Raw genomic sequence first — 8,066 nt, forward strand, 5'->3', positions numbered from 1 at the left:
TGTACATTAAAATAGGATTGGAAAACTTACAGAAAAATCAACTATGTTATTTCCCCCTGTTCTCAGTCTTTGCTTAGCCTTTTCAAAAAAGGGAGGAAAAGCATCTCTTTTTCAGTGCCAAGTCCCCTACAACTGTCCTAACGCACTATATCCACTTTTCTTACTGTGAAAAATGAATTAATTTTGCATATATGTTCTTGCTCACTTGATAGTAAGAAGACACTTAAATTCCATTCAGAGGAAAGTAAATGAATGCTCAATGGTTTCCACAAAACACCAGCTAGTTCCCATGAAATATAATTTTTAAATCCTAAAACAGATACCACTCCAGTCTTCAATGAACCAAAAAAAACCACCATAATCCTATGTGACCTTCTGTGAGTGTACCCCCAGATCAAGCACAATTCTCTTTAAAAATTGTAATACATGACGGAGCATCCAAGTAATAGAATCAACATGCATTTCATCTATCTGTATTCTTAACGCTCCACAGATTGCAGAAAACCTTCAAGTCTTCAGAGCTTTCAGCAAGTCTGCTTACAGCACTGGCTGCTAGACTGCTTGCTGCTGTGTTCATAGAGATCCTAAAGAAGAGAGATTAGATCACATGACCCTCAGCTGAAGGCTTTGGTTTTTGATGGCAGCCATCTTGCTTGTGGAGCTGTCAGCTCAACGTGCCTGAGAAAGACAGAGGAAAATCAGAAGTTTATTTTCTGAAGGGGGAAAGTTTCTGCCAATATCTAAAACAATTCTAATATTAGGAGGGAGGGGGGAAAGTATTTTATTGTCAGCTTCTGCTGGTAATTTTTATTTTGTTCAAAATTAGGAGTTTCCAAATTTATATTCGTGCAAACCAGTCCTGCAATGTCTAGGGTCAAATTTCCAAAAACCTCTCTGAAGCTGCGTGAACATATCATCTGTTCATGCAGAGTAGGTAGCTTTTAACTGGCTGATTTAGGTGTTTGGACATGCAAATTCTGTTGTTTCATTGCACAAATAACGGTGCATGCAAATTATAGGCAGTTGGGATAAAGTAATTTTGCAAATTTGTCTCTTAGATTGGGTGAAATTTTTGCTTCCTAGCATATTAAAATCAATCTGAGTAATATCTTTTTGAAATATATATACTTTAAGGTTCCCAGTAAATTTACAAATGTTAACTTATTCAGATATATAGTTACATTTTTAAATATGTTACATTAATGTGGGCAGGTAAAGGGTTTCTCAGCTACTGGCAATCAATTATTTCTTGTTGTAAAGATTGGTGAATTGAGTTATTACACCTACGTGTCCCTGTTGTGAATAGGGAACATAGCCAACAGACAGCAGGTTGCACAGGGACCATGTCAGCCTCTGTGATCATGATTTCCTATGACAGCTATGTTCCACTGGAAAATTTAAACTGTCAACCTTAAAAGTGAACTCGTGTGTAGGAAAGATAACTTTCACAGTAATTGGTCAGCAAATCAGGAACTCCATCCCTGAAAGAATGGGGATGATGATGAACTTTAACTCCTTCAAAGAAAAATGCAACTCTCTTTATTCTAGCCTTCTCATAACACCAGATTTTTAAAAATATGATACAAAATAAACAAAGTCTGCTTATTCTTTAATCTTAACCTAAACTTTATCTCTGGCAATTATGCATTATAATAGTCTTTAATTACATAGTCACACACCGATAAATTATGTTAGAAGAATATTAAGGTTACAGAGTTAAGCACTCAAAAGTTAGTAAATGCCAGAGTTAGTTACCCAACAACCTTATTTCAGCCCACTTGTATGGATGTGTGACGGGGTGGACTGGCCCCGCACTGGGACTGAGGGTTAACCCTTCCCTGCTGGCAGAAGAAGCCACGCCCCTGAGGCTTTGCTGGGCATGCTCGAACCAGGAGTAAAGTATAAAAGCCTGCAGAGCTGCTCAGTCAGGGCTGGTTGCTGAGGAAGGAGGATGCTCAGCAGAGGCTCCAGCCCAGGAGCAGTTGCGACCCTTACCGGAGAGAGCTGAGGAGCCAGGGACTGGGACCAGAGGCTGGCAGCTGTTGGAACCCCAGGGAGCACTGGGTGCTGAAGAACCTGGAGACTCTGATGCCACAGGGACTGCTACGTTTGGAGAACGGGTAGGAAGTGACGAAGGGAAGGGAGTGGTATCTCCCACCACTCTGTGGGCAGCGTGTTGCGGTAGGATTCCCTGCTGACCCGTGGCGGATCACGCCGTCACTGATAGGGCCCTGGGTTGGAGTCCAGTAAAGGTGGGTGGGCCCAGGCTCCCCTACTGGGGGTCTCTAACCCCTCCCCCCCCTTTTGGTGATGACATAGTTCACCGACCCCTCTTTTACCTCAAGGAGATAGATGAACTCCGGCCGCTGGGCCGCACTATCCTATGAGGGGAAGAGAGTTTAGAGAGACTCTGGCCATTGGGCCACGCTGCTTTAGGAGCGCACTATATGGACTCTGGCCACTAGGCCCCGCTATCCCACCAGGGGAAGAGGATTTAGAGGAACTCCGGCCATTGGGCAATACAGCCCTGACTACCGGGGAGGTAGTAGAACCGACGTAGACGCAAGGAGGCGGGGTTAACCTCGCCCTCCCTTGAATCGAAGGGGTTGACGAGGTACAAAACCTGCCACAAGTGGTGGAGAATGTGGGCATCGACCAGGGCCTGCTAGAAGGACCCACATGTACAAGTTCCTAAAATGGCTGCTGGAAAACAGGCTATACAACAGCAACAACAGCAGACACAGCTGTTACAGCAACTGGCTGCACAGCAGCAACTGCAGGTGGCAAAGCAACAAGAATCCCAGCAACAGCTGGTTCGGGAGTTAGCCGCCCAGCAGCAAGTAAGTCAAGATCGACTCTTTCAACAGGTGGCGACCTTGTTGAAGATGGCAGCCAGTCCTCCCCCCAACCCAGCCGGAGGAGGGCCAGGGGAGGGCTGCTGGGGAATACCAGTGCGGCTGACGAAGATGGGGATGACCCTGAGGCCTTCCTAGTAACTTTTGAATGGGTAGCTACGGCCACTCAGTGGCCCCTCGAACATTGGGCCACTATTCTCGCCCCGTATTTAACGGGCCCCGCGCAGGCTGCTTACCGCAATCTTGACCCACAGGAGGCGCTGCAATATGAGAAGGTTAAGGCTGCCATCCTAGACCAGATGGGCATCAGTCTGGAGATGTACCAGCAGAGGCTGCGTCGAGAGAAATATCCGCCAGGAGTCCGGCCACAGGCAGTAGCCCAGAAGGTCCGAGACCTCTGTTGGAGGTGGCTAGAGCTGGATCGCCATACTAGTTGCCAGGTAGCTGAGGCTGTGGCGTTGGAGCAGTTCCTCCGGATCCTGCCCATCGGGGGGAAGGAGTGGGTGCAGCGACACTGGCCGAAGACCCACACAGAGGCTACGTCCCTCGCCAAAGACTACATGGCGGCGGAGCCGGAAGAGCGAGCGGGTCTTAAGACAAGGACTTCAGGAGGGGGAGACCGACCTCCAGAAGGGATGGTGCATATGACCGGCGAAGGAGGTCCCCCGTTTGCCCACCTGACAGTCGGGGTTGCCAACAAACCCCAAGGCCCGAGGCCCCTCGGGGGCGCGCCTGTCCCGGGACCAAGAGGACCCGTCTGGGGAGTTAAGCCTACCGCAAGGCACCCTACCCACGGAGGGAAATCACGATAGATGCTACCAGTGTGGACAAAGGGGGCACTTCAGGAGAGAGTGCCCCTACATGGACTGTAATTATGGACAGGTCCTGACGGCAGACCAACGAGCCCGGAAGGACAGACCGACGAGCCTGGAAGGACCTGCCGATGAAGATGGTGATCCCAGTGCAAGTGGAGGGAACCCCAACCTTAGCACTGGTGGACTTGGGGTGCAGCCAAACAGTCATTCGCACGGGACTGGTAGAGGACTCCCTTCCCACCGGGGCCCCGATACAGTTACAATGTGTACACAGAGACATGAAGTCTTACCCCACCGTCTGGGTGCAACTGGAGGTCGCCCAACAGGAGTCTCATTGCTTAGTGGGGGTGGCCCCTAGATTAGCGTACCCCCGTGGTGTTGGGTCGCGACTGGCTGGGTTTCGCCAGTCTTATATGGGGGTGGAGTTGACAGCCTGAGAAGAGGAAGAGAGCCCGCTATGGGAGACAGGGTTTGTTGGGCCAACCCGGGCCACACGACCCCTTGGAGGGGACATCGAGAGGGCCCGAAGTAACCAAGGAGAGCCAGGCCTCAACCGATGGTCCGACGGGAAGAAATGAGGTGGCTGGATGTTGATGGAGATTTTTTGGAGGAACAGAGAGGGGACTCCAGCCTTAGTTGAGCCTGGGAACAAGTGGTCAGCCAGGACAGAGAGGTCCATCCTCAGCAATATCGGCCCCAAGGCCCCCATTTTGAGATCCACAAAGCCTTACTTTATCGAGTGGCCCAGGAGCCAGAGACCCGAGCCAAGGTGTGCCAATTGTTGGTCCCCCGAAGGTTTTGAAGAGGGCTGCTCCACCTAGCCCACGCGGTCCCCTGGGCGGGTCATTTGGGGCGAGAAAAGACCTTCCTAAGAATAGCCCAACAGTTTTTCTGGCCAGGCATATACCAAGAGGTCCAGGATTACTGTACCTCTTGCCCAGAGTGCCAGAAGGCCAGCCCAAAGGGGGTACCCAGGGCCCCTTTGGTGCCTTTACCAGTGATTGGCACTCCTTTTGAATGGATTGGTCTCGACCTGGTGGGGCCCCTGGAGAAAAGTAGCTCGGGACATAGATACATCCTGGTCGTAGTAGACTATGCGACTAGGTATCCTGAGGCAGTACCCTTACGAACAACTACGGCCCCGTTATCGCCAATGAGCTATTACAGATATTTTCCCAGGTGGGGCTACCACAAGAGATATTGACAGACCAGGGGACTAATGTAACCTCCAAGCTGATGGCAGAGCTCTGCAGACTACTGAACATCTGGGCCCTTAAGACCTCTGTCTACCATCCCCAGACGGATGGATTGGTAGAATGCTTTAATGGGACCCTGAAGGGGATGCTGCGGAAATTCATGGGGGATGACCCCCGCCAGTGGGACAAGTACCTGCCAGCACTCCTCTTCGCCGTACGCGAGGTGCCACAAGCTTCCACCAGGTTCTCCTCATTTGAGCTCCTCTATGGGAGGCAACCCCGGGGGATTTTGGACCTCTTGAAAGACACCTGGGAGGAGCAAGAGATCCGGGTCAAAAGTTCGGTCCGGTATATTCTCCATTTCAGGGAACGGCTTCGGGAACTGGGCACCCGAGCCAGGGAGAACGTGTTACAAGCACAACGCAACCAGGAGATCTAGGACAATCGAGGGACGAAAATGAGGAACTTCGAACCGGGAGACTGAGTTCTGTTACTGCCCTCCTCCGAGTCTAAATTATTAGCCAAGTGGCAGGGGCCATTCGAGGTGGTTCAGCAGGTGGGGCCCGTTGATTACGAGAGCCGGTTGTCGACGGGACACCCAGGTATACCACGTAAACCTGCTGAAGGTGCGGAAGGACCGCGAGGATTTTATGATTGCCCCATACTCCCCAGAACCTGAACCTGGGCCCTTAGCTGGCAAGTACGAGGAGCCAGGCATGGTAGCCATTGGCCGAGAGCTCAACCCTATGCAGCAAGATATGGCAGGTAGTAGCAGCGTTCACCACAGTACTGTCCGCTCTGCCGGGAAAAACGACACATTGCCACTATCCCCAGCCAAAAGGTGAGAAAGAACCACCACCCGCTCCCTAAGAAAATGTCCATGAGAAGTCTGAATGGAAAAGCTCAGACCTGTAGATGGAAGCAGGACCAAAGAATTCTGAGGGGAGACTGCTGGGCGAGGAAAGTGGACGGTGGAAGCATGTGACTAAGAGAACCAGGCAGAGGAAAAGACGGGCTAGTGATGGAGAAATAGAGCTCAGGAACAGGTTTGCAGAGTTGGAAAATGGGGCACAGCAGGTGGTCGCTGAAGGTGAGAGGGCAAGGAAGAAGAGAAGAGCAGCTAGTCCTATAGGAAGAGGGGAAGAGTCAATGGAGATATCAACACCAAACATGAGCCCCAGGAGGATACAGGATGGGTTGCAGAGGATTGCAAGGGTGAATAGGAATCGAGAGGACTAGCAGCCAGAGGGAACAGGGGATAGACCGGAGAATCGCACCGTCACCACGAAAAGGCAGGTCTACGTGATTGGAGACTCCTTACGGAGAAGAATAGACAGGCCTGTAACCCGAGCTGATCCAGAGAACAGAAGGGTGTGCTGTCTGCTGGGTGCTAAGATACAGGATGTGGACCTGAGGCTGAAGAGGATCCTAACGGGAGCGGGGAAGAATCCACTGATTGTCCTTCATGTGGGAACGAATGATACGGCTAGATTCTCGCTGGAACGTATCAAGGGAGACTATGCCAGGCTCCCCTGAGATAGTGCTTGGGGTGTGCTATAGACCACCGGGATCCGATATGGATAGAGACCTTTTTAATGTTTTTAATGAAGTAAATACTAATAGGAATTGTGTGATCATGGGAGACTTTAACTTCCCACATATAGACTGGAGGACAAGTGCCAGTAATAATAGGGCTCAGATTTTCCTAGATGCGATAGCTGATGGATTCCTTCACCAAGTAGTTGCTGAACCAACAAAAGGGGATGCCATTTTAGATTTGGTTTTGGTGAGTAGTGAGGACCTCATAGAAGAAATGGTTGTAGGGGACAACCTTGGTTCGAGCGATCATGAGCTAATTCAGTTTAAACTAAATGGAAGGATAAACAAAAATAGATCTGTGACTAGGGTTTTTAATTTCAAAAGGGCTAACTTAAAAAAATTAAGGAAATTAGTTAGGGAAGTGGATTGGACTGAAGAACTTGTGGATCTAAAGGCGGAGGAGGCCTGGAATTACTTCAAGTCAAAGTTGCAGAAATCATCAGAAGCCTGCATCCCAAGAAAGGGGAAAAAATTCATAGGCAGGAGTTGTAGACCAAGCTGGATGAGCAAGCATCTCAGAGAGGTGATTAAGAAAAAGCAGAAAGCCTACAAGGAGTGGAAGATGGGAGTGATCAGCAAGGAAAGCTACCTTATTGAGGTCAGATGTAGGGATAAAGTGAGAAAGGCCAAAAGCCATGTACAGTTGGATCTTGCAAAGGGAATTAAAACCAATAGTGAAAGGTTCTATAGCCATATAAATAAGAAGAAAACAAAGAAAGAAGTGGGACCGCTAAACACTGAGGATGGAGTGGAGGTTAAGGATAATCTAGGCATGGCCCAATATCTAAACAAATACTTTGCCTCAGTCTTTAATGAGGCTAATGAGCTTAGGGATAATGGTAGGATGACAAATGGGAATGAGGATATGGAGGTAGATATTACCACATCCGAGGTAGAAGCCAAACTCAAACGGACTAATCAAACAGATTATCGGGGGGCCCAGATAATCTTCATCCAAGAATATTAAAGGAACTGGCACATGAAATTGCAAGCCCATTAGCAAGAATTTTGAATGAATCTGTAAACTCAGGGGTTGTGCCATATGACTGGAGAATCGCTAACATAATTCCTATCTATAAGAAAGGGGGAAAGTGATCCGGGCAACTACAGGCCTGTTAGTTTGATATCTGTAGTATGCAAGGTCTTGGAAAAAATTTTGAAGGAGAAAGTAGTTAAGGATATTGAGGTCGATGGTAATTGGGACAAAATACAACATGGTTTTACAGAAGGTAGATCGTGCCAAACCAACCTGATCTCCTTCTTTGAGAAGGTAACAGATTTTTTTAGACAAAGGAAATGCAGTGGATCTAATTTACCTCGATTTCAGTAAGGCATTTGATACGGTTCCACATAGGGAATTATTAGCTAAATTGGAAAAGATGGGGATCAATATGAAAATTGAAAGGTGGATAAGGAACTGGCTAAAGGGGAGACTACAGCAAGTCATACTGAAAGGTGAACTGTCAGGCTGGAGGGAGGTTACTAGTGGAGTTCCTCAGGGATCAGTTTTGGGACCAATCTTATTTAATCTTTTTATTACTGACCTTGGCACAAAAAGTGGGAACGTGCTAATAAAGTTTGCAGATGACACAAAGCTGGGA

This window comes from Emys orbicularis, chromosome 4 (genome assembly GCF_028017835.1).
Source record: "Emys orbicularis isolate rEmyOrb1 chromosome 4, rEmyOrb1.hap1, whole genome shotgun sequence".
Taxonomy (NCBI): domain Eukaryota; kingdom Metazoa; phylum Chordata; order Testudines; family Emydidae; genus Emys; species Emys orbicularis.